Below are 13418 nucleotides of genomic sequence, written 5' to 3'. Positions count from 1 at the left end.
GTTCTACATATGTCTGGGACCGCGGCTGTACAATAAGTTAAACGCAGATTATCACATATATCATCTATGCTACGCAGAATGTAAAAAAGTTACAAAGAAAGCTCTAGAACTAATGTCTTATGAAGACACGGAAAACTTATTAACAGTTCTAAAATAACTAGAAATAACCTAGACAGAGCTACTTAATGTTTACAAATAAATACACCTACCTATGTATCCTTACGCTGATGCGATAAAGTACAACTGTTGACTCATTAAAATGCTAATAAGCAATAAGTATTACATATGGCTTACCATCTTTTTTTGCTGTACTTTTAGAATTATGATAGTTTTAAGTAGGTAACCTACTCTATTTATAAATCTGTAATGTAACTTATTTATTTTTTTGTTGAATACCTATGCAATGCACGTGATATTATCAAATAATTTCCCTGTTTTAGTTTGTAAGTTTTTTTTCTGCCTGAGATACAGGATCTCCCTAGTTCAGGCACGGACATGGTGAAGCCTATTTTTGTGTTAATATAGTTTATGGCCTGTTTATAACTGCTATTTTTGGTACATGAATAAATGATTTTTATTTTTATTTATTTTTATTTAAGTGGTTCATTATATGCTAGGTCGAAACTTTGGAGGCTCATCTGTACTGAAAAACGTCGTACGATACACGTGCGAAAAGGAAATTCGAAACTCGTGTCGATTTAAAACACTCCCTTCGGTCGTGTTTTAATTTATCGCCACTCGTTTCGAACTTCCTTTTTTACGCACTTGTATCGTAATGTACTATTTAGTGGTGAACTTCGCTAAAGATATTTTTCAGTACAGATGGTGTTTTTTTTACGCACTAGTGCGAGAAGTGGTTCATTATATGCCAGGTCGAAACTTCGGAGGCTCATCTGTACTGAAAAACGTCGTACGATACACGTGCGAAAAGGAAATTCGAAACTCGTGTCGATTTAAAACACTCCCTTCGGTCGTGTTTTAATTTATCGCCACTCATTTCGAACTTCCTTTTTTACGCACTTGTATCGTAATGTACTATTAAATAAGCTATGAAAAGTGAAACATATGTGATATTAGATGTTTTACATAGGTTATAAGATACATTGTTACTATCTTGTTACTAAATAGGTGTTTTTATAGATAGGTGCAACACAAAAATAGATATCTAAATGTTTTTGTAATAAAAAAGGTTACCAAAATATACCACCGAATTAGGATATTTTAATTTTGTATTGTCAGACCCTTTCAAAATGTTTGTTGTTATTAATATGAATAATAAATAATTTGATTTGACAATGCTTATTTCTTAAGATTATCCATATTTCACTTCCCGATCGTTGTATAACGTATTATTTCAACAAAATAGTATCGTAATAATTTGTGACGTCACATAAAATAGCCGCTACAATCTCCATAGCTTTCCATAAGTTTTTTGACGTTTTTAGAAACAGTTGAACTCTCATATTCACTCACTGACTATAAATATAAATATCGGGGACACCTTACACAGATCAACTTAGCCCCAAACTAAGCAAAGCTATGGGTGCTAAACGACGATCATCATCATCATCATTCCCTTGCCCTTTTCCCATTATTTGGGGTCGGCGCAGCAGATCATCTTCCTCCATTTCTCTCGAGTGAAAGGTATTAGTATGGAAATGACGGCTGCGTCATTTCCATACTAATACCTTTCACTCTCATATCGTTGTTCACACATTCCATCCATCTTTTCTTAGGCCTTCCACTACCATTGTATCCATCCACTTTCATATTTACCACTCGTTTTATAACATTGCTTTCATCCCTCCGCATTACATGCCCATACCATGCTAATCTACTTCCTCTCAATTTCTCTGTCACTGGCGCTACTTGGGTGCTAAACGACGATATACGTACTTAAATAGATAAATACATACTTATATACATAGAAAATATCCATGACTCAGGAACAAATATCTGTGCTCATCACATCACACAAATAAATGCCCTTACCGGGATTCAAACCCAGGACCGCAGCTTAGCAGGCAGGGTCACTACCAACTGAGCCAGACCGATCGTCAAACCGTGGTCGCCAAACTGTACACCGTGTTTTTATTGAATTCCGTTAACTTTAAGGGAAGGTTCTTTAGGTCAAATACAATTAATTTCTCTAAGAAACTGAAAATAGAGAAAGTAAAGAGCGACCCCAAACGATAACTTACTGGGGAACCAAAAATGACATGAATTTTCCATCTATTACGTTCTTTAATAGCCGGGTCCATACAAAGCGAGGCACGTTTCGAGGCAATTTCTTTAAATGTGCTATTTTAGCAGTGCCTCGACCGAGCAATAATTGCCTCGGCCAAGGCACTTCTATCACACCTCGGCCACTGGTGATCAAATATATGAAAGAGGCGCGTTCCCAGCACACAGTCTAAGCTCGTAAATGGTAAATGCGTACGCTTGTATGAGTGAAATATGACAGGTCGACTATTCGCGTTTTTGACAGGCTATAACTGTGAGGTAACCGAGAGGGGGTTGGTGGTACTTTCAGCGGGGAGTTGGGAGTGGCTATACTGTACGATAGTGAGCTTTGCCTTCTACATAGCACGTTTGCCGCACCAGGAAATTGCCTCGCGACGTGGGTCGCTATGTGGACCCGGCTAATACGTCAATAACTCAGATGTATCTATAACGGATAGTTGAAAAGTCATTAAAAGTTGGTAGACGTCTAGTAACTTGGTGCGGCACGATATTGTACCTGCAATAATACTTATGTGACTCAAATGCCGCTAAAATAACTGTTACAATCTTAACCCCGACGGAAAAACGACGGGGTGTTATAAGTTTGACGTGTGTGTCTGTCTGTCTGTCTGTGGCATCGTAGCTCCCGAACGGATGAACCGATTTAGATTTAGTTTTGTTTTCTTTGAAAGCTGAGTTAGTCGGGAGTGTTCTTAACCATGTTTCATGAAAATCGGTCTACTATGTCGGGTGTTTTTTCAAAATTTTAATTTTGTGGTTACGTAGTATGTGTCACATACTTACCCGTGTAATAGGTATTTCTGCGGCTTTTTCATGCAATGCTAATTTTGGCCAAACATTAGGTAAACAGTAAATAAGGAAATACTTGTAACACACTACTCCTTGAGCTGGGAGAAGAGGGGGTATAAAGTTCCCAATTTTCGGTTTTTCGCAAAATATTGTGAGATATTAGTGGATACCTCCTAACGTCATATTAGTGGGTCTCTTTCTATCACAAGGTGCTGGTTTCATAGTCACAAAAAGTACTTAAGCTATATACGCCACAAAGTAATAAAGGTACCTTTTACCCCTTACCTATACCTATATGTATCACACCTCGGACACTACCAATAAAATCCATACTAATATTATAAATGGGATAGTGTGTGTGTCTGTTTGTTTGTCCGTCTTTCACGGCAAAACGGAGCGACGAATTGACGTGATTTTTTAGGTGGAGATAGTTGAAGGGATGGAGAGTGACATAGACTACTTTTTGTCTCTTTCTAACGCGAGCGAAGCCGCGGGCAAAAGATAGTACCTGTATGAAAGAGGCGCGTTCCTAGCACACAGTCTAAGCTCGTGTAGGTGAACGCGTACTATGCTTGTATGAGAAATAGGACAGATCGACTGTTCGCGTTTTTATCTGTGAGGTAACTGAGAGGGGGTGGGCGGCAATTTCAGCGGGGAGCGGGAGTGGTCATACTGTACGATAAAACTCTTTATTATACTGTGCCTATATGGCCTGTGACGCGCCAGAACACTAAACATTGTTAACTGTGACTTGTGAGGTAACCGCGATAGTGAAAGTGGCTGATGGTTCCGCGTCATCCCGACGCACGTTAAACGGCACTATAATAAGATTATTATAGTCTGGCAGACATAACTTGTCAGAAAGAAGCAGGAAAATACTTGGAAGAGCGATGGGACAGCCACGAGTTGAAGTCTCACTCAAGGCAGTAGCATAATACGATAGTACTCTTTATTATACTGTGGCAGTAGGTAATGTTTCCACCTATACAGCCTACAGTTAAGTGAACTCTTTTCATTCATCGCGCTCGCTCTTCTTTTATCATAGGTTCAACCTCATTAATCATGTCACCACCCGCCTTTTTGCCGACCCATAAAAAATATTAATAATATGCCATTCCGTTAAATTGACAGCAGTCTGTCAAAAGAAAATCCTAAGATAATCAACTAATAAAGTAACATAAATAGGTATTAAAATAAATCGAATTGTGATTCGTGAGTGTAACAAAAAAGGAAAAGATCCAATTTTATACCTATGTGCGACCGCCTTAAACTATGTACATAATTATATGGACTGTGTACCTACTCAGGTAAGACCGGGCCCCATCAACCTTCCTTTTTTCCTCAATATTGTTGTTTTAGCAATAGTTAGTTTGGAATTACACTGTCTCAAAGATTAGCATTAGCGCATGATTGTCGCGAGAGTATGTCGACGCGAGATAGACTACCCGTCTACTAATACAATTAGAAAAAGACGTGTGATCTGTCTCGCGGCGACATACCTACTCTCGTGCCACTCATGTGCTAACCGATATGCGCCACTCATGTGCAGGTCCTTCGATATTATGGATGAACCTACAAAAGTTACTCAAAAACATTTCCCATAGCTATTCATCGACATAAGTGAGATCAACCTTTAAATACTCATCCCTTGAGTGAGGAGGGGTGCTAACCTGCTGACCTGCTGTGAGTGTGGTCGCACATTCATGGCAAAAATAGGCTACGTCGGTAGGGGTCAATTCTCCATACAAACGCTCTCGACTATTTCCTCCCTGGTTTTTGAAGATAGAGCAATGATTTTTTCAACACTGATTGTTATTATTTTTATCTGTGTCGGACCGTTTTGATTTTTTTGATATTCTGCTTTTTAATGACTCTAGAGCCAATCAAAAATTTCCAAATACGGCCTTTTTCATTGTGGCGCAAAAAAGGTGTGATACTCAAGAGCAACTGCCATCTGACCTTCCAACCAGAAGGATAACTAAGCCTTATTGGGATTAGTCTGGTTTCCTCACGATGTTTTCCTTCAGCGAATAGCGACTGGTAAATATCAAATGACATTTCGCACATTCCGAAAAACTCATTGGTACGAGCCGGGGTTCGAACCCACGACCTCCGGATTGAAAGTCGCGCTCTTACCGCTAGACTACCATTGTAGTCAGGGGTAGGTATAATCAAAGAGGATCGAGTTTTATAGAGAGTTACTGTCGAAGTAAAATGTGTAATCACAGTGCATAGACTGCGAGATTACGAGATTTCTTGAGACAGGCTTAAAACTTTTGAACCTCCGTTTTGACAATTTGGCCCATATTCTTAGCTTGATATGTGTTAAAAAGTCAAATATTAATATTAGCGCCATCTAGCCGAGCGTACCCCAAAGGTGTAACGCCATCTAGGCCACCGTACCTTTTTCCGTATGGTACGGAGGTACGTTTTTTTCTTAGACTTTATCTGTCTATACGGAGTTAAATATGTCTTTGGTATAATACAGTACAAGCAATTGACTTTTGCGTCTTTTCACCCTGATTGTAGGTGATCTCTCAAGAATGTTATCTTCCCATCTTCACAGTATAGGTTTCCTAGAAAGATCCGACTCCGTCATTATCATTACTTTGCACCAGGGGTGTCAAAAAATAAGTATATTGCTTATGTATTTTATGCAAAAAATATTTATTTTAAGAATATTGCCATACCCTTCACAGGGTGCCATGTGCTCATATTAAAATAAATATCTGGGCGACCGAGCTTCGCTCGGTTCTATTTTAATATATCACGTCTTTAGATAAAAAAAACTTATAAATACAAAAACAAAAAAAAAAGACAAAAAACAAAAACTTAATTTCTGGCCGGGATTGCGTACATAGACCGACCTCGTACGACTGAGCTAAGCGGAATCGATGCGCGCGCGGCGAAATTAAGGACCATATTTTACGTTTACAAACGCGAAAGAAAAACTCATGAAAACTCGAAAATTCGCGTTTTCCGGGATCTAAGGCTACGCTAGATCGATTTTTCACCCCCGAAAACCCCCACATAACAAATTTCAGCGGAATCGTTAGAGCGGTTTCCGAGATCGTCGGTATATATAAATAAATAAATAAATAAATAAATAAATAAATATACAATAATTGCTCGCTTAATAGTATAAGATTTTATTGTAACATCCTGTTCGTACCATGGTAAGCAAATAAATGATTTATGATTTAAGTCCATTTCATAGTGACTGATGTTCTAATCCATACTTCCATACTAATATTATAAATGGGAAAGTGTGTGTGTCTGTTGGTTTGTCCGTCTTTCACGGCAAAACGGAGCGATGAATTGACGTGATTTTTAGGGTTCCGTAGTCAACTAGGAACCCTTATAGTTTCGCCATGTCTGTCTGTCCGTCCGTCCGTCCGTCCGTCCGTCCGTCCGTCCGTCCGTCCGCGGATAATCTCAGTAACCGTTAGCACTAGAAAGCTGAAATTTGGTACCAATATGTATATCAATCACGCCAACAAAGTGCAAAAATAAAAAATGGAAAAAAATGTTTTATTAGGGTACCCCCCCTACATGTAAAGTGGGGGCTGATATTTTTTTTTAATTCCAACCCCAACGTGTGATATATTGTTGGATAGGTATTTAAAAATGAATAAGGGTTTACTAAGATCGTTTTTTGATAATATTAATATTTTCGGAAATAATCGCTCCTAAAGGAAAAAAAGTGCGTCCCCCCCCCCTCTAACTTTTGAACCTTATGTTTAAAAAATATGAAAAAAATCACAAAAGTAGAACTTTATAAAGACTTTCTAGGAAAATTGTTTTGAATTTGATGGGTTTAGGAGTTTTTGAGAAAAATACGAAAAACTACGGAACCCTACACTGAGCGTGGCCCGACACGCTCTTGGCCGGTTTTTTTAGGTGGAGATAGTTGAAGAGACGGAGAGTGACATAGGCTACTTTTTGTCTCTTTCTAACCCCCTGCTCCCCTAAAATGAGTGGTGGAATTTTTAGGGTTCCGTACCAAAAAGGTACAACAGGAACCCTTATGGTGCGACTCTGTCCGTCTGTCTGTCCGTCTGTCACATTCCTAAATATCTCGAGAACTACTAATGCTATCAACTTGAAATTTGGAATACTTATGAACATTGTAAACCTCTACAAATAGAAAGTATAATTTTTTTAAATATATTAATTTTAATTGTAGAAAATGGCCAAAATGAAAGGGGGCAAACTGTAAATTTCAAGTTACTAGGTCAAGTGGGGTATCGTTGGAAAGAGCTCAAATTGAACGTAAATAAGCTATTTTTTATAATTTTTTTGTTGTGGAAAAAAAAGAATTTTGAAGGAAAATGTAAAAAAAAATACCGTTCCCCCCCCTTATCTCCGAAGTTTACCAACGAAAAATTATGAAAATTTTAGTAAACATTGATTTTATGCTATATATTACAGGAAAAATATAATCGTGTTTGTATTTTGAATACTTTTTTTTTAATTCACAAAAAACTTTTCAGATTTTTACTTTCAATTTACCCACCCTTGCGGATGTATATTGTACTTCAAATTAATACGAGATGTTACGTAAACCATCTTCTGTCCAATAAAGTAAAAACTGTTTAAATCGGTTAACATTATAAAGAATTATCCCTGAAAAACCAGGTCGCGCAAATTAGTTAGCAAATTGACCGGGAGATGGCGCTATACACTATAATACTCATTAGTGCCTATACTTTTGTCTTCTAGTCAAGTCATTAGAGTTATATGAAAATATGAGATTATTTTTACTAGGTAGTTTGAAAGAAAGTTTGTACGGAACCCTCGGTGGGCGAGTCCGACTCGCACTTGGCCGGTTTTTTTATGGAGCATTCCGCAATTTTCGTATTTAACGCGAGCGAAGTCGCGGGCAAAAGCTAGTAATATAAATAAAATATTAGAATCCGTACTTTCGGCAAAGAGCAAAGCTCGTTCCTTAGTTCCTAGATGGCTTATTTATACTTCTTACTTACCACATTTCTATTACGACAATAGGTATTTAAATTTAAATGTAGGTAACGCGACACTAGTTCTTTTCCTTTTTTTTTTCTCTTCTTCTTGGCTGGACACGCTAAAATTGCGTATCTTGACATCTAATTGTAATAATAACATAGGTATATACATTTCACACATTCTTAAGCTTGGCTGTGGCTGTAGGTACTTGCACGTTTGTAAGATAGGAAAGATTTTGGTTTTAATCTGTTTTTTATAAGTGAGAACCTGTAATTGGCTTTGTAATTTTATTTTGGATTTTATTGATAACTTCAGCTGTTGGTTTTCCATGTATGTAATAAAAATAAAAAAAAATAAAAATAAATAATATATGACCGATAGCCAGTTGCTCACCAAAAATTCAAATAATTTTCATAAAGTATAAATAAATGTAAGTGTGTCACGTATTAAGCCCCGTTTAGGTCTAAAATTATAAATTTTCATAAAGTTAGAGAGAAAAAGCCGTACCACCGGTACTGATTGAAGATAGTTAATTTGCCTCTTTTAGTGTAATATGGTACGATTCAGTAGAGTTATGTACACGTCTGCACGATGACATATCGTCACTACTTTTAAAAAATCTCGTATCTCACGCTGTTCCTCAAAGTTAAAACGCAGTAAGTCTATATGCATTCCATAGATACTTACTACAATTTTCTTTTCATTGACAGACGAAGATACAAGTTTTTTTAAAAGTAGTGATGATATAAAGGTTTTATCAGGAATTTAAGTAAGGTACAGCGGGACAAATCTCGACTGGGGGGCAAATGTAACGGTCCATTTTTTTCCATGTTTTAGAATGTTTGCATTATTAAATAGAGTGTCCACCGGTTATATATGGTAGGCGTGTTCAGTGGATATATGTAGAACTCAACATCATGGTGTAATAATGGAAAAAATGGATCAGTTACAATTGTCCCGCAGTCGAGAATTGTCCCGCTTAAGGTACAGCGGCCATTTTTGTGTGTACCAATAATTTAAAGGTTTCTAAATTTAATAAATATTAACCTGACTCGATTTTGACCAGCCCTATGTAAGTAGCACGTTCCATTCTGATAATGACGATCACTATCGCCTCTGAGAAACAAAGACTGCACAATAACCGCCTTCCCGGCTCCCGATTGCGTAGGTACATTACACAACAGTGTGCATGCCACGAGTTGTATACGTTACTCGATTGCGAGTCGCGGAAAATGTACGAAGATAGTGAACGGTTGTTGTTGTAGTCCTAAGGCAGCCCAGAGGTGCAAAGGGCCTTTACAAGCTCGCGCCACGACTTCCTATCTTCAGCGACCCTCGTGGCCTCGCTCCAGCTCAAACCAGCCGCTCGCAGCTCATTTTCGACGGACCGCTTCCATTCTGATAAAATACAGACAGAGCATTATCTGGATTTGATATGCGATCGACCATAGTCTCACCGGATAGAAACTGAGGACAAGAAAGAGTGTTTTCATATCTGTGTGTGTAGCCGAATGCACAAATGCTCACGAAACGCTCACGATAATATCTCTTTCGTAGCTATCTATCTCTATGGCTCTTGCGTATAGGCGTGACAGAGCCAGACTACCTTTCTGCGGCGTTTCGATTTCGCTTCGCCTCGCAGAAATGCCATTCGGCTACGGGGCCTGCAAGCACGGTCGCGTGATAAACGATATAACGTCAGGCCATCTTTTTCGCACTATTTGTAAGTGCGATAGGGACGCACTGATGCGATAAAGTTTATCCAACTAGTTTGCTATGCCCGCTGATCCAATAGCGGATGGAGGACGCCTCGCCTTTAATATATGGGATATCGGTATTCTACATCCGATATTGTATGTGATAATGTGAAAATGGGCTAAGTGCTCACAGGGCCCACCGGTTCTGTAATACCACAGTATAATAAAGAGTACTATCGTACCATATGGCCACTCCCGCTCCCCGCTGAAAGTGCCGCCCACCTCTCGGTTACCTCACAGTTACCGCCTGTCCAAAAACACGAACAGTCGACCTGTCATATTTCACTCATACAAGCATAGTACGCGTTCACCTACACGAGCTAAGACTGTGTGCTAGGAATGCGCTTCTTTCAATATATTTGATCGCCAGTGTCCGAGGTGTGGTAATACATAGCTTCAAACAAACCGAGGTACTTACCTATACCTAATATTTTCCAGAGAATATTGATGACGGGAGCGCATTACATCCCTTCGCCCTCCGCACCAGAAACTAAGACCTGGAAAACCGATGCACTAAACTTTATTCTTTATTTATTTATTTATTCCTTAAATTAACATTAACGGCCTAGCTAAACATGTCAATCGTACGTTTTTATTCGTTCGATTTTCAAACAAAAGAAATGCAGGTCTATTTTCTAGTGCCATTGATTTGTTTGGCAAATTTTTTGGCTGGTGGGCCGCTAGAGGGAGTCAATCTATAAACGCTACCTACTTACATTTTTCTCGTTTTTCTCGTAAAAGAATGATAGTCCCAAGATAGTCAAGTAGATTAAATTTACCGATTGCGGGTTCTAGACCCCTCAACATTATTTGATGCAATTTATTTAGTCAGACATTGATAATGCTATACATGGTGGGGCCTGTAACAAAAGCAAATAATTACGCCGCGTCTTGCGTGAGCGACGAACCCGCGACGGCGATGCGATGCGATGCGATGCGACGAAATCAAACCTTCTAACTCTATGGACTTGTCTTAGGTGGGCGACGGAACGCGACGGCGATGCGACGCGACGAACTAGCGATGAACATGCGAATGTTAAGCGACGCGATGCGACGCGATGCGATCAAACCGCTGTGTTCATATGGGAGTGTCTTGCGTAAGCGACGGCCCGCGACGGCGATGCGACGCGATGCGATGGCGATGGGCGCGCGATCAAGCTATTTGATTTTTAGAAGCAAATTCAATACGTAGAGAGGTCGGACTAGAGAAATAACGATTGATTACTAGTCTCACATTTCATTCTTTATATTTTCTTATAATAAAAATTCAAAATATTCAAATTAACATAAGTTGACCAAAGGAGTAATGTGCCTAAAAAGTAAGGAAATTACAACTTTTGTAACTTGTATTGACAGCCTTTGATTATGTGCACGGTGATACGAGATTGTCTGCGTAAAATATTAAAATTTAAGTGTGTACTAAAAATATGAAACACTAGTGCGATGACCTTACGATATATGTACTAGCACTTGACTTTGGTGAATAGGATCACAAAATTAACTAGTTATTACAACGGGCTCGTGGCCTAGCGGTTTCGACGTCTGGACGCCGCGCCAGCGGTGTGAGTTCGAACCTCGGCTGAGGCGTGCTTTTGCAGTTTTATTTTTGTTTCTTTTATTTTCTATTATTTGATTGTTTACTTTTTTCTTTCTGTAAGAATCTTCATTCTTATTTTTATTTTATTTTTAATAACTCCGGCTTTTATACTAACAAGGAAAGGTACCCATACAAAAAAAATATAATTAGACTACTCTTTAAGGGGCGTTCATTGTAATTCCTGCGATTCGTGCATTTATTGTAACTCTTAAATAATAATATTATCCTAAACCAGAACTTCTTGTTGCCATATAAAAAAAAATTACATATAAGACATACCTTTGTGTCGATAGATATTTTTCAGTACAGATGGTGTTTTTATTACGCACTAGTGCGAGAAGTGGTTCATTATATGCCAGGTCGAAACTTCGGAGGCTCATCTGTACTGAAAAACGTCGTACGATACACGTGCGAAAAGGAAATTCGTAACTCGTGTCGATTTAAAACACTCCCTTCGGTCGTGTTTTAATTTATCGCCACTCGTTTCGAACTTCCTTTTTTACGCACTTGTATCGTAATGTACTATTTTAAAGCACATAAAATTCGAATAAAATATACAACGCTCATAGACAGTGGACCTACGTTCGATAGTCCGGCGCACCGTGCTCTCGTAAGCGTAAGCAGGTAGATAGTTCTGAGAAGTGTTGTATAGGTACTGCGACTAAACAAATCTTGATCCTGTTGGTGGCAAACAGGCATACGGTCCGCCTGATTTTTACACATGCAATTTTATCCAAGAAATTTTACTTGAAATCTGATGAGAGTTTGAATTATTATTATATTTCGGGACCAGGGGACCGATTTTTGAGTCTCACGCGTTCGAATTCAGAAAATTGTCACTGAAAATACTAAGCAATTCACTGTTTTCAACCGGTATTTTAGTGACAAATCCCATATGTGAGATTCAAAAACCGGCCCCCAGGATGAGGTTCTGGTCTTCATGGTGGAGTCAGGATATGGTCAACAAAACTGCTATTTTACTCATAATAACTCCACTATGTTTGGGCTTATTACATTAGCAGCGTCGATCTCGATGATGTCCAAGGTCACATGATCGAGTCAGGAAATGAATAACAGAACTGCTATTCTACTTATCGTAACTCGACCATGTTTGATCTCATTAGCCGGGCCAATAACACATGTAATTTTATGCACACAGCTCAGCTCTTTGAAACTGTTTATTTTAAGTTACTTACAATTAGTAGGTACCATATAATAATAATATATTCTTATCTCTTGTAAACTTTACAAAAAAGTTAACACATGAAACCAAAAGAATTGTTACTAGCAATTAAATTCAAAACTATCAAGATCATTCTTGCCTGTGTGTTGCGTTACCGGTGGCTCGCGTACCGAGCACCAACGCCATCTATCAATGGCTATTTCACGAAATTGATGAACGCTCTAAGGAATAAGGGCTCTTAGTGTAGTGGTTATGCCAGTCGACACTAGATGGCAGCATTAAAAACACTGGGTTACACTGTATGACATTTTTTCATTTCAACATTAAGTAAATAGCATTCGTTATAAGTAAATAGTATACGTTAATTCGTTGCTCAATTTTGCCGTGAAGGACGGACAAATAAATAGACACACACACACTTTCCCGTTTATAATATTAGTATGGATTAAAATAAACATTAAGTTCATAAAAACAAAATGCAGTATTATTGTGTGCTACTTAAAACTTTCCTTGTTAGTATAAAACCCGGAGTTCTTAAAAAAAAATAAGAAAGTAGAATCTTAGAGAAAGAAATAAGCAGGTAAACAAAATCAAATAATCCATACTGATAAAACTGGAAAGTGTGTGTGTGTCTGTTTGTTTGTCCGTCTTTCAAGAGAAGCCGCGGGCAAAAGCTAGTAGAACATAAAAGAAAAAAAGTAAATAAAAATGCAAAAAGATTGCGTGAGCCGAGATTCGAACTCACGACACTCATGGCGCAAACGATTCCACCTAGAAGTCAAACCCGCTAGACCATTTGCACATTGTGAAAGACGGCGAATCTTGTGATTCTAATCACCAAAATGCTAGTGCCGAAGTTTCGCGCGATGGATACGCGATGACC

The sequence above is a fragment of the Leguminivora glycinivorella genome, chromosome 23, assembly GCF_023078275.1.
Source record: "Leguminivora glycinivorella isolate SPB_JAAS2020 chromosome 23, LegGlyc_1.1, whole genome shotgun sequence".
Taxonomy (NCBI): Eukaryota; Metazoa; Arthropoda; class Insecta; order Lepidoptera; family Tortricidae; genus Leguminivora; species Leguminivora glycinivorella.
The sequence above is the reverse complement of the archived record's forward strand: the minus strand, read 5'-3'. Positions refer to the sequence as shown.